The 19407-nt window shown below is 45.0% G+C and overlaps 1 long non-coding RNA gene and 1 pseudogene across 1 annotated transcript in view; one reads left to right on the top strand and one right to left on the bottom strand.

Annotated features, from left to right (window-relative positions):
* Window positions 1–3443: 3443 nt before the first annotated feature.
* LOC116858471 overlaps window positions 3444–19407 on the top strand; it is a 29496-nt gene continuing 13532 nt past the window's right edge. The window contains exons 1-2 of the long non-coding RNA XR_004380921.1: window positions 3444–3532; window positions 11265–11384. This is a non-coding gene — a long non-coding RNA (uncharacterized LOC116858471). The remainder of the gene's footprint in view (window positions 3533–11264; window positions 11385–19407) is intronic.
* On the bottom strand, window positions 5549–5671 carry LOC116858515 (annotated as a pseudogene).

Raw genomic sequence — 19407 nt, 5'->3', positions numbered from 1 at the left:
ATGACTTAATTACATCCCAAAGGCCCCCATTTCCTAATACCATCACACTCAAGGCTAGGATTTCAACATATGAATTTAGGGTGGACACAGACATTCAGACTATAACAGGGGTAATAGTGAGCTCTTAGCTTGTGGCCAGCCCAAGCTGGTGATATGGATAGCAGGTCCTTTGTACACAGAGCGCAGACATCTGAAGCTGTCCTTTGTAATCCCTCACCAACCACAAGGCTTAACGGGAGCCTCCCACAGACCATCCTTCCAGTAGAAGCTGGCTTTAGAGAACAGCCGTGAAACCACCTCTCGACCTTCTCTTCCTCAGTCTGAGAAGCCTCCTCTCCCTTGCCCTTTCATTTTTTTTCAGCTATCAACCCTGGGGATGACCAGGAAGCATCTCTGAGCTGAGGCTTTTTTCCCAGAGAGGCAAAGGGAAAAAGGGCAAAAATATAAAATAAAGATTATACAGAAGAATTACCCTGCATGTTTCTCCCATCTCCCTCATCTCCCCGTATAAATTACCCTATTATTCTGCTCCCTTAGGACGCCTGATCATCCTTATTTCTTCTTTTGAGCTAAAGTCATTCATGCAGTAAATTAGTTCTTTGCTTCGAAACAGCTCTGATTGTGGCAGTTGCCACCACCAGTAGCAGCACCACATCCCCCGGACAGTTTCCAAAAACAAAAAACAAAAAAAAGGAGAAAAGAAAGAAATAAAGAAAAAACCCTCAACAACTCTCCCTTCCTCCCACTCTATTCACATATATGGAAAGACATGGGGTGCCTATTTCCTGGGAAATGTTTTCTTCGAAAGGCAAGTAGGTGTTGAGAGGGAGTCCAGATGGAATCCTAACTAAGAAACAACTCAAGTTGGACATGGTCTGAAAACTTCCACTCTCCTGTCTCCCTTTAAAAAAACAAACCTTGGTTTACCTTGGGTTGCTGGGGAAGCAGAATAATAACATAGAGGTCAAGGACCCAGTGTTGGTGTCAGACACTCCTGGACTGAGTCCTGGATTCTGCTACTTTTTAGTTGTGTGACCTTCGGTAATTGTCTTAAAAGGCCTTAATATGCAAGTTTCCTTTAAACATTTATTCATATTCATTTTATTTTTCTGTCTGACTGTCCATCAAGTATTTATTTAGTGCCTACTATGTGCCAGTTTCTGTTGGAGAAGTTGGGGATTCAGCAGTAAGGAAAATATATAAAAATACCTGCTTTCATGCAGCTTACACTCTAGTGGGATAATTCCAATATCTGAGGTCAAATGATTTGCAAGTAATTTCTCTCATTCTTTGGGCTGTCTTTTCAATTTTTTGATAATTCCTTTTGATGCCAGTTACCATATTCTTGCTTATTATGGCTTTGTAGTGAGTTTTGATATTGAGGAATTGTGAGTCCTCTGACTTTGTTATTATTTATCAAGATTGTTTTGGCTGTTCAGGGTCCCCTTACATCTCCACCTGAATTTAAAGATTGGCTTCTATATTTCAGGGGAAAAAAAGGCTATTGGAATTTTGATAAAGATTGCATTGAAACTGTGGATCACTTCAGTTAGTATAGGCATCTTAACAATATGGTCTTCTTACCTATGAATATGTGATGTGTTTTGTTGGGGAGGGAAAATTTTCCTCTACTTTTGAGGTTCTTTTGGCTGGTCTAAGAATTAAATTGATATGAATAGACTACAGGAGAAAATCAGGTTTAATCATGCACCTATAGGAGCTCCATAAGAATACGAGGCCTCCAGGCAGTCGGGCAATTGGGGCTTGTATGCCATCTAGAGTTAAGGAGAAGGGGGTTTGGGTCTGGAAGAGAAGGAAGACAATTCACAGGAGCATGAAAAGGAGTAAATATTTGGTAAACAAATATTTGCTGGATCGTGCAGAAACAGTGGGACACAGAGGAATTTTAACATGACTTTGTTGGGTTCCTTCCTGTCTACCACACCTAGTTCACATTATACTGTAGTTGTCTGTGGTGATAGCTTCCTTCCTGGAACAGGTTCTCTGGCTAAATTTCTTTTAGGCAGCTAAAGGGGAGGCAATAAAGAAAAACTTCTTGAGTCTCCTATTTCTTAAAAATAATCAACCTAAAATAATCCACATGCCAAAGAGATACCTTTTGGGATGGCAAATTTTGCTCCCTTAAGTTTCCATTTAGTTAGGTCTCCTTTAATTTCTTTTGACCACTTTTGTGCTTTTCAATGTAGGAGTCTTTTATCTCCTTGGTTAAGTCTATTCCTAAATATTCTATTTTCTTAGATGCAATTATACATTTTTTTGTTCTCTTAACTTCCTTGTCTATATTGCCGGTACATAGAAACACAAATGATCTTACACCGTACAACTTTGCTAAATTGCTAGCTCTAACAACTTCCTTGTGAGTTATTTGGGATTTTATACATATGGGATCGTGTCATCTATAAACTTAAGTAGTTTTACTTCATGCTTTCCAACATGGATGCTTTTTATTTATTTTTCTTGTCTAATTGCTCTAGTAGTTTAAATAGCAGTGGTAAAAGTAAGTATCCTTGTCTTGCTCTAACGCCTGTCTTTTGAGTTACTTTGCTTCTTATTACTCCTTGCCCTAGTTTCAGTAATTTTGGGGGGATGGATGGGACTATTACATATTTCTCTTACTTATGTTGACCCTAGAAATGCACTTAAGTCTGTTTTGGCAGGAGCTAGTTATTTTGTAGAAAAGACCTCTTAGGTTATTTAGTCTCCTATGGCTGGAAGCAACGCAGGATGACACTGAAAAACTCTGACATAAAAATGGAAAATTAGTTCTCATGGCCTAGCTTAATGGCCCTCTCTCCATCTCACCCAGAATAATAAAAACAAGCTGTATTATCACATTAGAAACTGAGTCCCAAAGAAAATCTGGAAGTTAATCAAACTTATAGGGGTCTAAGGTTGGGGAAGGCTCTGGGAGAAACAGGCTTGAAGGATGGGAGATGAATAGATCCTGTATCCCACACAATAACCAAGTTTGTTCCATTTCTCAGCTAGGTGTCTGTTGTCCAATCATGGAACCCCTTGGAAATGTGTCATCAGTTGCTAGGGAACTTACCCTTGAGAGCATGAGTCATACTTTAAGCTGCACATCTGTATATTCATGAGACAGTGGCGGGGGTGGGGTGCGCAGGAAGAGAGGGAGAGAGAATGAGTTAAGGGGAAGATATACTAGTTGTCTCATGGAGTCCTCTAAAGAAGAGAAACAGAGAAAACACTTTGGCTCTTCCCCCTCTTTCTTTTCCTGTCTGTTCTTCTTCCTGGGGCCTCTACACCATCCTCCTTTCTCTGGATATCTGGGCACCCCCCACACCAACTCCTGTGAGCCCAGGTGTGTGAGGGCGGACGTGCTTCCAACTGCCCAATAAGCTGTTGAGCTCTGTGACCGGCTGCCAATGCCTGGGGGTGACGTTGCTCAGCTACAGTTGCTGGGGGAACCTCAAGTTAGAATTTCTTCACTTCAGGGCGTGTAGAGTCTCAATCAGTACCCTGAATTAATGTTGCTGTTCCCTGGCTAAATGTAAGTGAGTGTCGGCTTCTGGGATGATTGAAGTTAGAGCGTTCCTGCTTGGATACTGTCAATCACTCCTTCTTCACGCTCTGCTGTGTGCATGCAGCCTGCACAGCCCAAGTGGGAATCATGAGGGGGAACACAAGAAACCACGGGCAGGCCTCTGAAAATCCCCTATCAAATGGCAGGTACATCCAGAGAGGTCTTCCAGTGGTGGAGTTAGTCCCCATGCTAAAAGCATTCCCAAGCTCATGGAAAAGACAACTTCTAGCCTAAGGAAGCTCCTGGTGTGATGGGGGAAGACCGAGGTCCTATTTAAAGTAAGCACTCAGTCTGATGGGGGAGACCTAGTCCCTGCCCTGGGGAACCTTCAGTCCTAGAGGGAGGACACTCACTGGGAGATGAAAAATGTGGATGGCACCATGCTGTCCTTCAGATGTCCTATTTGATAGGTGTGATCAGGCCGGCTGGGTATGACTGTTGACAGAACTGCTGGGATTCATGCTGACTTTCTGACGCACAAGGGCTGTAGAAGTCTAGCTGAACCCTTATTTCACCCACAAAACCCTGACCACTCCTTCCTGCTCTCATCCCAAGGCTATTCTGAGTTTTTTCCATTCATGACCAGCTTTGCATCCCCTCTTTGGACTCCCCTTTCCCCCAAATGTTTATTATGAAATTTTAAACATGAAAAGAACTCTTGAGTACTCGCCATTGAGTACTCAGCATGTAGAGTCTACAAATGTGAACATTTTGCTCTATCTCCTATCCATACATCTACCCCTCAATCATCTTATTTTTGGTGTACTGTAAAGTAAGACACAGACCATCAGTATACGTTACTCCAAACAGTTCATCATGTATATCATGAAGCAGAATTCAGTGTTTGCTAGTGGTTTTGTGTGTGTGTGTGTGTGTGTGTGTGTGTGTGAGGGGGTGTTAAGTTTGTATCAGTGAAATGGTTAAAAAATGCAGATTATAAGTATTTTCTTCCAGAAGATTTGATAATTGCTTACACATGTGTAACCCAAATCCCTACCAAGATATGGAACATTTCTATCACATAGAAAGTCTCCTCATGCCCCTTCCAGTCAATCATGGATCTTATCTTGCAGCAGCAATCAGTTTTCATTTAAAAAAAAAAAACCTTTCTAGGATTTCATGTAAATGGAACAAATAGTATGTACTCTTCATGTTTTGGGAATTCACCCATTTTCCTGTTGCCACTTTGTTCCTTTTGTATCACTGAGTAGTGGTACCAATTTGTTTTTCCATTTTCCCCCATTGTGTGGGGTTGTTTCCAGTTAGGGGCTACTGTGAATTTTCTTGTAAAAGTATTTTTATAGATGTATATTTTCTTTTCTTTTGGGTAAATGCCTCAGAGTGGAAATGCTGGGCCATAGGGCAGGATACCTTTAGTACAGCCACCTTATTTTGAAATGTCTGTTCAAATATTTTGCCCTTCTCTTTATCAGGTTGTTTGTGTTTTTATTGTGTTTTTGTTCTTTATATATACTTGATATAATTTCTTTAATGGACATGTTTTGCAAATATTTCCCCCTAGTCTGTGACTTATTATCCATTTTCTTTCTTGGATAGGAAGTAGGCTTTGTTGGTGGGGCGTGAGTTAAGGAGGGCACGATGCAGAAGCTGTCAGGAGTGCACGACTCACCATTTGTCCATTTGTCCAAGGGGAGCCACAATTAGGAATGTATTTAACCTCACAGCCAACTAGGATAAATTGCTTTTCAGCTGCCGTTATCTCCAAATTCATCCATATCAAGCTTGGTAAATCCCCACTCTTTGGAGATGTGGGGTCACCTGGCCACCGGGGAACTTGAACTTGGCTCTGTGAAGGGCTTCAGCCACATGTTTCTTGTTCAGCAGCTTGGCGTGGAAGGACATGATGACTTGGCAAGTGTGGACCATGGTCACTGTGCCCTGGGGTTTTCCAAAGACACCCCAAGTACCTGACTGGAGCCTAGACTGGGAGACAGTGTGAGATCAGACATGTTCACTGGAAAGTGTGGTCTCCAAGGTCCCTTAGGACAACCCCTATGCAGCAACAGGCTGCACACACCACTGAGGAGGCCTCTGTGTGCAGCCGCTGCACACTATCATTTTCTTAATGAGGTTTTTGATGAGCAGAAATTTTTAATTTTTAAAAAATATAAATGTGATTATTTATATAATAATTTATATAATATTATATAAAATAATTATATATAAATATATATAACATATATAAAAATATATATTAAAATTATATAAAATAATTTATATAATAATTATTTTTTTTGCTTCCTGCCTAAAAAACCTTTGCCCATCTGTAGGTCATGAAAATACTCTCCTGTGCTTTATTCTAGAAGCTTTATAGTTTTACCCTTTACCTTTAAATCTGTCATTCACCTCAAATTAAATTTTGCGTATTTTGTGAGGTAGGTGATCAGAGTTCATGTTTCTCCGTATTATTAGCCAATTGTGCCAACCACACCTGTTGAAAAGACTGCTTTATCCATAGAATCATTTTGGCTCCTCATTGAAAATCAAATGGTCATATACATGTCAGTCTATTTCTGGACTCTCTGTTGTGTTCTATTGAATTATACATATTTCTTTACACTACCATCCTGTCTCCAAGACAGTTTACCAGCTTTATAACAAGGCTTGGAGTTAGGCAGTGTTCAGTCCTCTGACTTTGTTTTTCTTTATCAAGATTGCCTTGGAGAGTCTAGGTCCTTTGCATTTCCATATAAATTTTAGAATAAGTCTATCAACTATTACAAATAAAGCCTGCTGGAAAATGGGATTAGGATTGTGTTTGCACATGTAGATCAAATTGGAGAGAATTGATGTTTGAACAGTATTGAGTCTTCCCAGAAGACAGAAACATTTATTTAAGGCTTCCTAAATGTATCTCAGTATTTTTTAAGCAGTTTTCAGTGTATAGTTCTGGTACATCTTTTGTTAAATCTATTTTTAAGTATTTAAAAAAATTTTTTTTGCTGTATTGTTAATGAAATTAAAAAAAAATGTCTTCGTCCAATGGTTTGTGGCTAGTGTGTGGGAATATAATTGATTTGTGAGTATTGCTCTTTTATCATGTGTTTCTTTTTTAAGATTTTATTTATTTATTTGAGAGAGAGAGAGAGCTAGAGAGAGAATACAAGCAGGGGAAGAAGCAGAAGCAGACTCCCTGCTGAACAGGGAGCCTGAAGGGGGCTTGATCCCAGGACCCCGGGATCATGACCAGAGCTGAAGGCAGCCGCTTAACCTACTGAGCCACCCAGGTGCCCTTACCTTGTGACTTTGCGAAATTCATTTATTCCACCTAGTTGCTATTTTGTTGGTTACTTGGGATTTTCTACAGAAAAAGAAATCATATCACTTGTGCATAAAATTTTAGTTCTTCCTTTCTGATCTCTGTGCCTTTTATTTCTTTATCTTGCTTTATTGCCTTGGCCAAAACCTCCAATGAAACATTAAATGAATGTAGTGAGAGTGCACATCTTTGCTTTGTTCTTATTTTTTTTTATGATTTTATTTGTTTATTAGACAGACAGAATCACAAGTAGTCAGAGAGGCAGGCAGAGAGAGAGAGGAGGAAGCAGGCTCCCCGAGGAGCAGAGAGCCCGATGCGGGGCTCAATCCCAGGAATCTGGGATCATGACCTGAGCCGAAGGCAGAGGCTTTAACCCACTGAGCCACCCAGGTGCCCCGACATCTTTGCTTTGTTCTTAATCTTAGGGAGAATGTATATTAACTATACTAAATATAGTGTTAGCTATAGTTTTTCATAGATGTACTTTATCAGGTTGAAGAAATTCCTTCTCCTAATTTTCTCTGATTTAAAAAAAAAGATGAACAGGTATTAGATTTTATAAAAACAGTCATGGTTTTTCTTCTTTATGCTGTTAATGTAGTGAATCCCATTAATGAGTTTGAGTGTTCAATCTTGCATTCCTAGGATAAACCTACTTGCTTGTGATGTATCTTTCTGTGTATTCCTGGTTTTATTTGCTAATAATCTGTTAAGGATCTATGTTCATGAGGGATATTGATTTGTCTTTCTTTCTTTTTTTTTCTTTTGTAATGTTTTTGTCTGGTTTTAGTATCAGGGTTATTCTAGCACCATGAATCAAGTTGGGAATGTTCATGTTCCTCTATTTTTCTGAGTTTGTATGGGATTAATATTATTTCTTTCTTAAATGTTTGATCAAATTCATAGTGAAAACCTCCAGTTATGGAGTTTTGCTTGTGGGAAGTTTTTTGATAACAAATTAACTTTATTTAGTAGATAAAAGGCTATTTAAATTTTTCTATTTTATCTTGTGTCAGTTTTAGTAACCTGTATTTTTCAAGGAATGTGTCCAGTTTGTCTAAAGTTGTTCATAATGTTCTTATTGCCCTTCTAATGTCTGCGGAAAATGTAGTAATAGTCCCTCTTTCAGTCCCCCTTAAGTCTCTGATATTAGTAATTGTGCTCTTTTTTACCCTTCTTCAACCTACGGACCCTCCCCCATTCCCTTTTTGGTTTAAACTAATGCTCTTGGGGTGCCTGGATGGCTCAGTCAGTTAAAGCCTCTGCCTTCAGCTCAGGTCATGATCCTGGGGTCCTGGGATCGAGCCCCACATCGAGCCCCACATCAGGCTCTCTTCTCGGCAGGGGGCCTGCTTCCCTTCCTCTCTCTTCCTGCCTCTCTGCCTACTTGTGATCTCTGTCGGTCAGATAAATAAATAAAATCTTTAAAAAAAAATAAACGAATGCTCTTGGCTCTGATTTTCTGGGAAAGTCAAGGGTGGACCTCCTAGGCAAGTCAGTTCACCACTCTTTACTTCAACATGATTTTATCTTCTCTTTCTTCCTTCCTTCTGACCTTAAAGGAAGAATTGTCCTTAATTCTTCCTGTTTGAATGCTCCTCTGACAGGAAACCCATATCCTGAACTCCCATTAGGGTTTCAATACCCCCAACATAACATTCTTCTTGATGCTTCCCTCTTTCCCTTTTATGGCCCACGCAGCTCTCTGTGCCACGGTGTCTGTGGGCATCTGCATCTTTAGCTCTGGATCTGACAGTCCCAAGTATCAGAGTGACTTCTAGTCTAGAACATGTCATGTTTCACTCACTGGTATTTTCCTCAGGCTTTGCCTCCATATGGAGTATGTTTTTCCCCCAAAGTCTTCCTGGAGAACATTTACACAGTCCTTGAGTAACTTCCTCCTTGAAGTCTGATGAAATCAATCACCTTTTTGTTCTGCCGTCTACTTGGACTGCTACTGTGGATAAAAGCATCTGTTCTACTTCATTGTGTGCATTTGTTGATGTCTTTGCTTCTCCCACTGATACCATAAAGTCCCTGGGGCAGGAACCATGTCTGTTTATATTTATATTCTTAGTGCACACTGTAGGCTCAACATATGTTTGTTGACTGAATACAGAACATTCGCATTTTGTGAAGATCAGGGTTTCCAATGTGGAACTATTCACCCTTTTCCCCATCAGTCCTTTCTTCTCCTGTTCTCTTAATCCCCCTCCCTTTCTTAAAAGTGTGATGTCGCTGGTGAGTCCTTGCTCTTCATTATTTGCCAATTTCTGCTCTGCTGGGTCCTTTTCTTTTTCCTCCTATCCGTCTGTATTTTCTCCACTAATTTTTGAAGCAGCATTACATTACTCATGAACCACTATCTCAAAATCTGGTTCTTAGACTTTCCCCTTGCCCCACTCCAATCCATCCTTCCTACCACACAATGACTCATTTCCTTAAAACATATTGGGGAAAATGGGACTACATCAACATAAAAAGCTTCTGCTCAGCCAAGGGAAAGGTCAACAAAAAGAAAACAACCTACTGAATGGGAGAAGATATTTGCAAATGACATATCTGATAACGTGTTAGTATCCAAATATATCAATACAACTCAGCACGAGAAAAACAAATAATCCAATTAAAAGTGGGAAGAAGACATCAACAGACACTTCTCCAAAGAAGACAGACAGACAGATGGCCAACAGATACATGGAAAGATGCTCCGCATCACTCATCAGCAGGGAAACGCAAATCAAAACCGCAATGAGATATCATCTCACACCTGCCAGAGTGGCTAAAACAAAATACACAAGAGACAATAAGTGTTGGTGAGGATGTGGAGAAAAAGGAACCCTCATCCGTTTGCTGGGAATGCAAACCCGTGCTGCCACTGTGGAAAACAGCATGGAGGCTCCTCAAAAAATTAAAAATAGTATTACTATATGATCCAGTAATTCCACTACTGGGTATTTACCCAAGGAATATGAAAATATTAATTTGAAAAGATATATGCACCCCTATGTTTATTTATTTTTTTTAAAGATTTTTAAAAATGTTTGTTTATTCATGAGAGACACAGGGAGAGAGGCAGAGGCAGAGGGAGGAGCAGGCTCCCCGCTGAGCAGGGAACCTGATGTGGGACTTGACCCCAGGACCCTGGGATCATGACCTGAGCTCTAGGCAGATGCTTAATCATCTGAGCCACCCAGGTGTCCTGTATCCCTGTATTTATTGAAGCATTATTTACAATAACCAAATTATGGAAGCAGCCCAAAAGTCCACTGACAGATGAATGGATAAGAACACACGTGCGCGCACACACGAATATGACTCAGCTGTAAAATGGAATGAAATCTTGCGATTTGCAACAACATAAATGGCTCTAGAGGATATAATGCTAAGTAAGTGAGAGAAAGAAAAATACCCTATGATTTCACTTTTATGTGGAATTTAAGAAACAAAATGAACAAAGGACAAAGGAAGCAAACCGAGAAACAGACTCTCAACTACAGATAAACTGATGGGGACGGGAGGTGAGTGGGGGAATGAGTAAAACAGGTGAAGGGGAATAAGAGTACATTTATTGTGATGCGCGCAATAAGTAAGGTATGGAAGTGATGAATCACTATATTCTATATCTGAAACTGATACAACACTGTTAACTATACTGGAATTAAAAAATATATAACAGGAAAAAGCTTCCCTCACTGTTCATCATTCACAGATCAAACCATAGTTCCCACTGAGTAGTACCATTGCCTTCCATGTGCTGCATACATGTTAGCTTAGTGTTACATTTTAGGGGCATGTATTAGTGTCCTGGTAAGGATAAGAAAACTGAGGCTTAGAACCATAACTTACTCAAGGTCATTCAAGTACTAGGAGGAAATGGACCCAGATACCTGCCTTCCCTGGCATGCTTGAAACTTGTTTCCTAATTCTCTGCTCTACCCATCTTCAGGCAAAGTTGCCAGTAGTGGAAGCCCTCACAATTTTTTCTTCTTTCTTTTTTGTAATGCGAGGGCTGGCTTATGCTGTGATTACTAAAGCATCCACTTCAAAGACCGCGATCTTGCCACCTGGAATAAATATTTAGCTGGCCACAGGCTGGATAAAGAGCCCCGGGTCACCTCCTCCAACTGAGGCTTTTCTGTTTTAGAGATTGTGGCCGATTTTGATAAGTGACAATTGGGGCCACTTGTCTTTTCTCTTCTCTGTGCTTTAAATTCCCGCCTGTATATTTTAAATTCAGCAATAAAGAGTGAGCCTGAGAGACGCTCAGCCTCTAACCTTGACCCTAGTGAAAACAGAAGCCCAGTCCAGGTGGCCTCTCTCCACCTGTGACTTTACCATGTGGCCCCAGGTGTGCTGTGTAGTTTCCAAGTCTTATAAGTAATAATCCTTTTTTTTTTTTTTTCCTTTTTTAAAAAGTTTTCTGGTGGTTGTTGCTGAAGCATATCTTGCAATCGTAATGAGAACCACAAGGGCTGATCTAGTCATGACATTGGTTTGGAAAGGGGAGACGTCTGCAGGATGCTCACCCAGGCCCAGGTCAGTGCCCCCAGGCATTTCTAGCCCATAGCATTACCGCTGATAGGTTGAGACCTCACACCGAAATGCCCTGTAGAGAACCCTGGGGCCTATCCTTGTGTGTCCTTCACGGTCTTCCAGAAGGGGCATGTGCTGCTACCCTGGGTCTTGGCTCTCACTGATTCCCTTTTCAGAATGCTCCCTCCCCTTCCCCCCCACCCCTATTTGTGGACACTTGCCAAATTTCCACCCCTCCTTCATGCCTCATGCAACTCTCACCTCTTCCAGGAAGCCTGACTGCTTATACCGTCAGGGATATCACAACCCTTTCTTTGATTGTTCCTTCCTGAAGGTGCTGGTTGCCTGAACTCTGCATAAGCCCTCCAAGAGCGGCTGCTGTTCATCCTGTCAGCCAGCACAGGGCAGGCGCTCACAGATGCTTCTTGTCGTGGAGGGTTTCCTGTTCACCTCACAACTGGCTCATTTGCTCACTTGATCTTTGTTTCCTCCCCACCAGCTTTACTGACATATAATATTGTGTAGGTTTAAGGCGTATAACGTGATGGTCTGATACGTGTATATATGGTGAAGCGATCACATGGGAGGGTTAGCAAACACCTCCATGCCCTCACATAATTACCATTTCCTTTTTATGGTGAGAACATTTACAATCTACTCTTTCTGCAGCTAATACAGTCGTACCCATGCTGTATATTCCGTCCCCAGAGCTTATTTTCCTTGTAACTGGAAGTCTATGCCCGTTGGCCGACATCTCCCCATTTCCCCACCTCCCAGCCCCTGGCAACCCTCATGCTCCAAGGTGTTTCTACCTTGTTTCTACAGGATAAGCTTTTCAAAATTCCACATGTAAGTGAGAGGATTCAGTACTTGTCTTTCTCTGTCTGACCTACCTAACTTAGGATAATGTCCTCACATGCCATCCTGCTCTGCGAAGGTCAAGATCTCGTTCTTTTTTAAGGCCAATGAATATTCCGTTGTGTATGTGTACCACATCTTCCTTATCCACTCTCCCTCAGTAGACACTTAAGTTGTTTCTGTGTCTTGGCTTATTGTCAATAATGCTGCAGTGGCCACGGGAGTACAAATATCTCTTCAAAATTCTGATTTCATTTCCTTTGGCTTTGTACCCAGAAGCAGGATGGCTAGATCATAGAGTAGTCTTAATTTTGTGAGGGCCTTCCTCCTGTTTTCCATAGTGGCTGCACCAATTTACATTCCCACCAAGAGTGTACAGAGGTTCCATTTTCTCTGCATCCTCGCCAGTGTTTTTTATGTCTGTTTTTCCCCACTGCCCCAGCTTTATTGATGTATAATTGACAAAATTATAAGATATTTAAAGTGATATGACGATGATATGCATGTACGTTGTGACCCGATTCCCTCCATCAAGTTAAGCAACACACATTTCCTCACCTCAGATAGGGCATTATGCTAAGTGAAATAAGCCAAACAGAGAAAGACAGATACTCCTTGCTATCACTCCTCTGTGGAATCTAAAAAAAAAAAAAAAAAAAAAAAAAAAATCGAGCCCATAGAAATAAAAAGTAAGGTTGTTGGCAGGGACTGAGGAGTGGGGGAAATAGGAAGAGGTTGGTAAAAGGGTCAGACTTTCAGGTATAAGATCACTAAGGCCTGAGGATCTAATGTGTGACACCGTGACTATAGTTGATAACATTCTGGTGTATAACTGAAATTTACTAACAGGAGAATTTAAATGTTCTCACCCTCCCAACAAAAAAAAACAAAATCCCAAACCAAAAAACCCCACTTTGATCTTTGAATAAGTCCAGTCAAGAACCAGTCTTTGGGAAGGTGACCTAGAGCTGAGACTGGTGACCTAGAGCTGAGACTGGTGACTAGGGACAATGACATGAGCACACATGTTCTGGGACACTTGTTCTGTGCTAGGTTCTATTCTAAACCCTTTGCATGGATTGCAAATTCAATCCTCAGAATAATCCCTTGAGGTAAGCACTTATTAGCCTCATTTTACAGATGAGGAAACTGAGGCACAGATAATTTTTTTTTCTTTTAAGAAATTGGTCAGATGGTAGCTACGTGTGTGGTGAGCAGAACGTGATGTATAGAGATGTTGAATCACTACGTCATACACTTGACACTAATGTAACATTGTGTGTCAACTATACTCAAAAAAAAAAAAAAAAAGAAAAAAAGAAACAAAAGAAAAGAAAGAAATCTGCCCACGATCACACGGTGAATGGCAGATCAGAAGCCAGGCGTCTTGGCTGAGTCCAATCCAGACAGCTGCGGAGCTCCCGTTTCTGCGTAGGTTTACTCATTACAGACTAATAATGATAACCGTCACTTATTGGGTACTTAAAATGTGCAATATATTATTCTAAGCACTTTAGATGCCTTGTTTTGCTTTAATCCTCCCCCCCACCAAAATCCCATGAAGCCGGTATTATGACTCACATTTCGCAGGCGAGGAAATAGATGTTCAGGGAAAGTTAACTCGCTCAAGGTCACACAGTAAGTAAGATGCCGAGTTGGGACCTGAGCCCAGGTCTGTCTGACTCCAAAGTGTGTGCTCGAGACCGTCCCATCCCGCTGCCTCTGCTGTCACAAGATCTCTTAATTAGAAGCGCCGCCTTTAGAATCTCCTACTTGATGTGGAAGTTGTTCTGAGAGTCTCTGACAGAGGATCTTCTCAGCCCAATTTGAATGCTTCCAGGGGTGGGGAGCTTGCTCCCTCCTGGGGCAGCCCACCTGTGGTTGCACAGGGCTGATTGGCAGAGAACTCTTTTTTTCCAACAAGCCCAAGAAGTCAGTCTCCCTCGGTCCCCAGAGAGTCCCTTCCCAAGCGGCCTCTATCCCCCGTCCTTCAGGACAGACTGTGTGATCCTCCAGCTTTGCCCGTGGGAAGATGGAGTCAAATCTCCTGGGCCAGAGAGGGCCTGACTGGCCTAAAGTTGTGCAGTGGGGGTGGGGAACCAGGATGTAGCAGGCATCCATGGGCAGAGATGTTCTGGGTCTTTCATCTTAAGTGGTTTCTGATCTGTCTGGCTGAGCGATTGCCTAGAGCCACTCCTGTTTAACAGTCCTGTAGACTCCAGGCTGGGCTATTGCAGGAGTAAATCACCTGGGCTTGACTTAGCCCCCACCCAGTCCCAGCCCCCCAGGACACATAGCCCCCTGGTCTCCATGGCAACAGGGCCATCTGTTTCACGCAGCATCCCAGGCCAGGAGAAGTTCATTCTGTCCCAACTCTGCTAAGTTATCGGCTGTGCAGGAAGAAGAGGGAGAAAGGAGCCTCAGGGGAGGTGGCGGGCTTTGTAGTTCCTTGTGATTGCATTTAGAACAAGGCAGCCTGTCAGAGCTGGAAGAGCCCTTAGAGGGTCACTGGCCCAACACCCTTTATGTGCAGAAACTGGCTTGAGAGAGGAAATGAGTAGTTAGGGACAAAGCTAGGGCTAGCGGGTAACCAATAAACATTTGCTAAATGAATGAATCACAGAATCAAAGAGTTGGAGGCAGCCAACAGATTACACCAAAATTCTCATCCAGTGCATGCAAATGTCCAGAAATTATACTCTACAACAGATGGTCCAAACTGGGCTTGAATGCTTGATCTGTCCTCGATCACTACCTTAACTGCTTCCATTACTGGACGCTTTGAATAGAGAAAGCTTCTACATCCTGAGTGAAAGCCTGAGTGCCTGTCAGTTTACCCATGGGTTCCGTCCTTGGAGTCCCAACTTCGCGGGTGTTGTCTTGTTTGACTAGCTCTGGGCAGGGGTGGGTGGGGAGTGGGGGATGTCTGAGTAGGATTCTTCATCTTCTAGGGGTTTCGGGGGTGAAGTAATTGACCGGAGGTTGAGCGAGAGCTAGGTAAGAGTACCCTGGCCCTTGGGTGGGTCCTTGGGTGGAGGCAGTTGTCTTTTATCTCCTCTGGGTGCTTCCCATTTTCCTCCCATCAGGTGGGCTGGCCCAGCCCTCTTCTCCTATGTACCATCTGCGGAGTTAGTTTCTGAGCTGCCTCGGATCTCCTCCTGCCTGCCCTGGCCTCCCAGGGACCTACTGTCTCTGTAAGGCAAGAAAGCAGGCCCCTCCCCCTCCCCAGCCCAACCTCAGGGCCAGGTCTTGTGAATGGGTGGAGATGGTGTCAGATCCCAAGTCCCCAGCCCAGCCCCTCCCGCCAGAAGCCCCTGGCCCCAGCTGCCCGCAGCCTCCCTGATCCCAGGTGTGGAGGCTGAGGACATGCCAAAGGGCCAGGGATCTCTCACCTTCCTGCTGTAGATGCTCTGTTGTGTGATTTGGCGGGAACCAAAATCTCCTCCCAACATTTCTGTTTCCCTTCTCAGTGTCCCTAGTGTCTTGTATTTCTCGCAAGAAGCTCCACGTGGGGAAGGGTTTGAGCGGGTGGGCTTTTGGTCACAGTTCCATAAGGGGGTTGCCTTGGCAGATGGGGACAAAGGAATGAGTGTTTGGGGCAGAAGGCAGAGTTAGGGCTGAGAAAGGGGCAGCAGAAGGTGATTTGGGGAGTCTCGCCTCTGTCCTCTCTTCCCACACATCTTAAATTCTGCCCCTCTTTCCCATTTTCCAATTAGGCTAAGAAGCTCATAAGGGTAACAGAGCGTCCTTCCTGGACCTCAAAATAAGCCGAAGGCCTTCACGTGGATTGATAACTGGATTCCCTCCGCCGCGGTAACTGGGAGCTTGCTTTCCACCACAGGGGGCAGTGGTTTAGCCAATCAGTGCAGGCATGCAAATGAGAGACTCCCGAGTAGCCATTTCCCTGGCCATTCATTGGCCAGACTTACACCCTCAGCTCTATGATTGGTCCATCACAAGACTGAGCTTGGGAGTTCAGGCTGTTATTTTCTTGAATAACGGGACCAGTGGGCAGGGGAGGGAACACGAGAGTAGATAATTAGAACGCACACACACACACACACACACACACACTCTCTCTCTCTCTCTCTCTCTCTCTCTTTCAGTTTACTTTGGAATGCATTAGATCACTATTTTACATCCTGTTTGACTTCAAATAATGCAACCATTAGTTGACTTCTGTTAGATGGTGTGGGGCATTGGGAGAAGGTTGGGAAGGGCAGACAGGGACAAACATGGGATGGATATGGTAGCTGCCACCGCCACCCCTACCCAGTAACACCTACGCACATTATATCCTGTCTCCCTTCTGATTGGTGTCAGACCCCTCTCTGTGGCCCCCTCCCTCAGATGTGTTCACTGAGACCGCTCCACCATTTAGCACCAGGGCCTCGGGTGCGCCCTGAGTGGGGCTCTGTGTGTACAGACCAGACATGAAGATGGATTGCTCCCCGCAATAAATATCGACTGATTCATAAATCTGGTTGCCAGATTCAATCAAAGTCGCTGCCTGCATAATCCAGGAGCGTAAGATGCCAGCTAATTCTGTGCGGGGCCTGCTGATTCCCAGCGGAAGATGTTGTATGAACGTCAATGTCTCTCAGCTCCGTGCAACCTGGAGGCTGTGTGCGGGGGCTGGGGAGAGCACATTTTCCCAGCCGAGGAGGCAGGTGGTGAAGACAGAGTGAGCCAGGGGGCAGAAGGTTCCACCGGGCAGGGCTACCACCGCTTCTCTCTCACCATCCCCTAGGCACCTCCTCTTGAGCCTGTTTCGACAGTAACCGCTGTCAGGCTGAACCTAGGGAATGCTGAACATCTGGACGAAAAGCACAACCAGCCAGCCCATCACTCAGATATTTCTAAATACCCAGAGCTTTGTACTGAAAACAAAAAAAACAAAAAACACCCCACCTTGACGATGATGATTTTTCACTTTTCATCCAGATGCTGGATGTCAGGTAAATACAGCCTTGGGGGCCCTTAATTGCTCTTTCCTAGAACCCCTCTTGTTGATGTGGGGCCCCACAGCCCCGTGAGGGATTTAATAGGAGGGAGAAACCAGTTGCTCTTGCTGGCACATTCTTTTTCAGGTGCTTTGAGGCGGTTTCTTCTTGCACTGGGCTTGGCTGTGTGGCTGGTGCGGCTGGGGTTGTTGGAGGGGGAGATAGAGGGACACGCCCCATCTGCCCTCCATCACCCCTCCAGCACTTGGACCCAGCCTCCGCTCACCTTCGCCCTCCCTCATTCTCTCGTGAGGCATCCTTTCATTTTCTTGCTTTGTGCAGCCTTTCTGCTCTTGTTCTCTTCTGGGCTCAGAGTCAGTAATCCAAACTGCTCTCTCCTCCCCAGCCTATTACAGGAGCGACTCTAAGAAACCAGCCCTGCCCTGCCCAACCCTGGAAGAGGCTGGGTTCCCTGTGCTCCTGATGGAGGAGAGGCAGGGCCAGGAGGGTACAGGAGCTGGGCGTGGTCAGGCCAGGGGCTTGGGTGGGAGTGGGGGAGCTGCAGTAGGTACAGGGGCTAAGAACGTGGGCTAGGCTGCCAGACCCTCTGGGCTCTCAGCACAGCTCTGCTACCAGCTCTGTGGCCTCAGGAGGTCCCCTGAGACTCAGTGTTCTCATCTGGAAGACAGTGGTAGTAATAGTGCCTGCCTCACAGGATCGTTGTGGGGTGAAGTCAGTCAGTGTGTGAATGAGCCGGAGCAGTGACTGGAATAGGACACACAGTCCGGCGTTGGTGGGGACTTCTGCCCTGGGCTGGGTCCTTGCCACCCTATTCTACCAAGTGTGTGGAGCATCCAGAGGGCGCAGGCCCCTGGCTGGTACACAAGGGTGCAAAAGTCAGTCAGAAATAGTCTCCATCATGCTCCTGTGTGATGTCCATAATGACTGCAGGCAAGGGGCAGAGGGCAGGCCTGGGTTGAATGTTCCAACCATTTGGAGAGTCAGGGAAGGTCTGATGGAGAGAGGGAGGATGGCCTCTGCTGGGTCCCTGGAGGATGAGTCGTTATGATCGATGTGGGAGGACACTTGGCGGAAGGGCACTAACGTGAGCAAAGGTGCAGAGACAGGAAAGCACAGGGTCTGGAGAACAGAGGATGAGAGAGGGAGCTCAGCTGGAAAGGGAAGGTGGTGCTGAATTGTGGAGGCCCTAGACTGCTCTGTGAAGGACTGTGCCTGATCCCATAGGCCACGAGAGCCGTCGAAGGCTGTGCAGCAGGGAGGGAATCAGAGCCGCATGGTGATTTGGGCGGCAGGAGAGAAGGGGGCGAGACTGCCTTGGGGGTGAGGTGCCCCGGCCCTGAGCGAGGGGCTGTGGAATAGAGTGGATAGCGACCCCATGTAAAGCGAAGAGTGGGTTCCCGAGAGCTGGCACACCCCGCCAGGAGAAGTAGAGTGTGAGCAGCAGGGTGGGACACACCACGACTTTTGTGGTGGTTACTCAGTTTCCCTCCGGGTAGGGGGCACAGCGGCCTCCCTCAGGAGGTAGGTCGTGGGATTTGGAACAGAACCCTCCTAAAACCAGAGAACGTTAGAGCTGGAGACACCCAGAGAGACCATGTGGTGCAGCCCTTGGATGAGGGTGGAGGGTAAGGGGCGGAGCAGGAGGGGCCCCCTGCTGCTCCCACCCCCGCCTGGCCACTTCAGTCCCATTCAAAGCTAGCCAGGTCCTCAGAGGTGGCCGGCTGGTGCTGCCCGCCAGACACCAGTGAGGCACACGGGAGGGCAAGGTCAGAGCAGTGCCAGTCCCCCTCCCAAGAGCCCGTGCTGCAGCAGGAGGGGGACGGGTGCTTCCAAGTCCACGCGTGTGATCCATGCAGCAAGAACTCCAGCAGCATGAGGTGCCGCCGTGTTCCAGCAACTGCGAGATATTCTCGGCAACTTGTGCTCTCCCGCTCACCCCCTCTGCCTTCCCGTCAGTCTCTGGCTGCCTGTTGACTCTGCATATCTTTTTCTAAATTTTTCCCTCTCCTTTCCCTCCCTCCCACTCACACCCTCCGTGGCTTCTAGCGACCCTCCTGATGGAACAGCTGCTTGTGCTGCAGTGGGGACAAATGGGCGGTCCTAATGGTCATGATCCTTGGGACCACGCAGCGAAAATGTCCTGCCTGGGTTGGCCTGGCTCCCGCCGCCCTCACTCCCACACTTGCTCACAGCTGGGTGGGTTT

This window comes from Lontra canadensis, unplaced genomic scaffold (genome assembly GCF_010015895.1).
Source record: "Lontra canadensis isolate GAN:19392208 unplaced genomic scaffold, GSC_riverotter_1.0 scaffold137, whole genome shotgun sequence".
In the NCBI taxonomy this organism is placed as follows: Eukaryota; Metazoa; Chordata; class Mammalia; order Carnivora; family Mustelidae; genus Lontra; species Lontra canadensis.
Note: the sequence above shows the minus strand (reverse complement) of the source record. Positions and strands in the feature narration are given on the sequence as shown.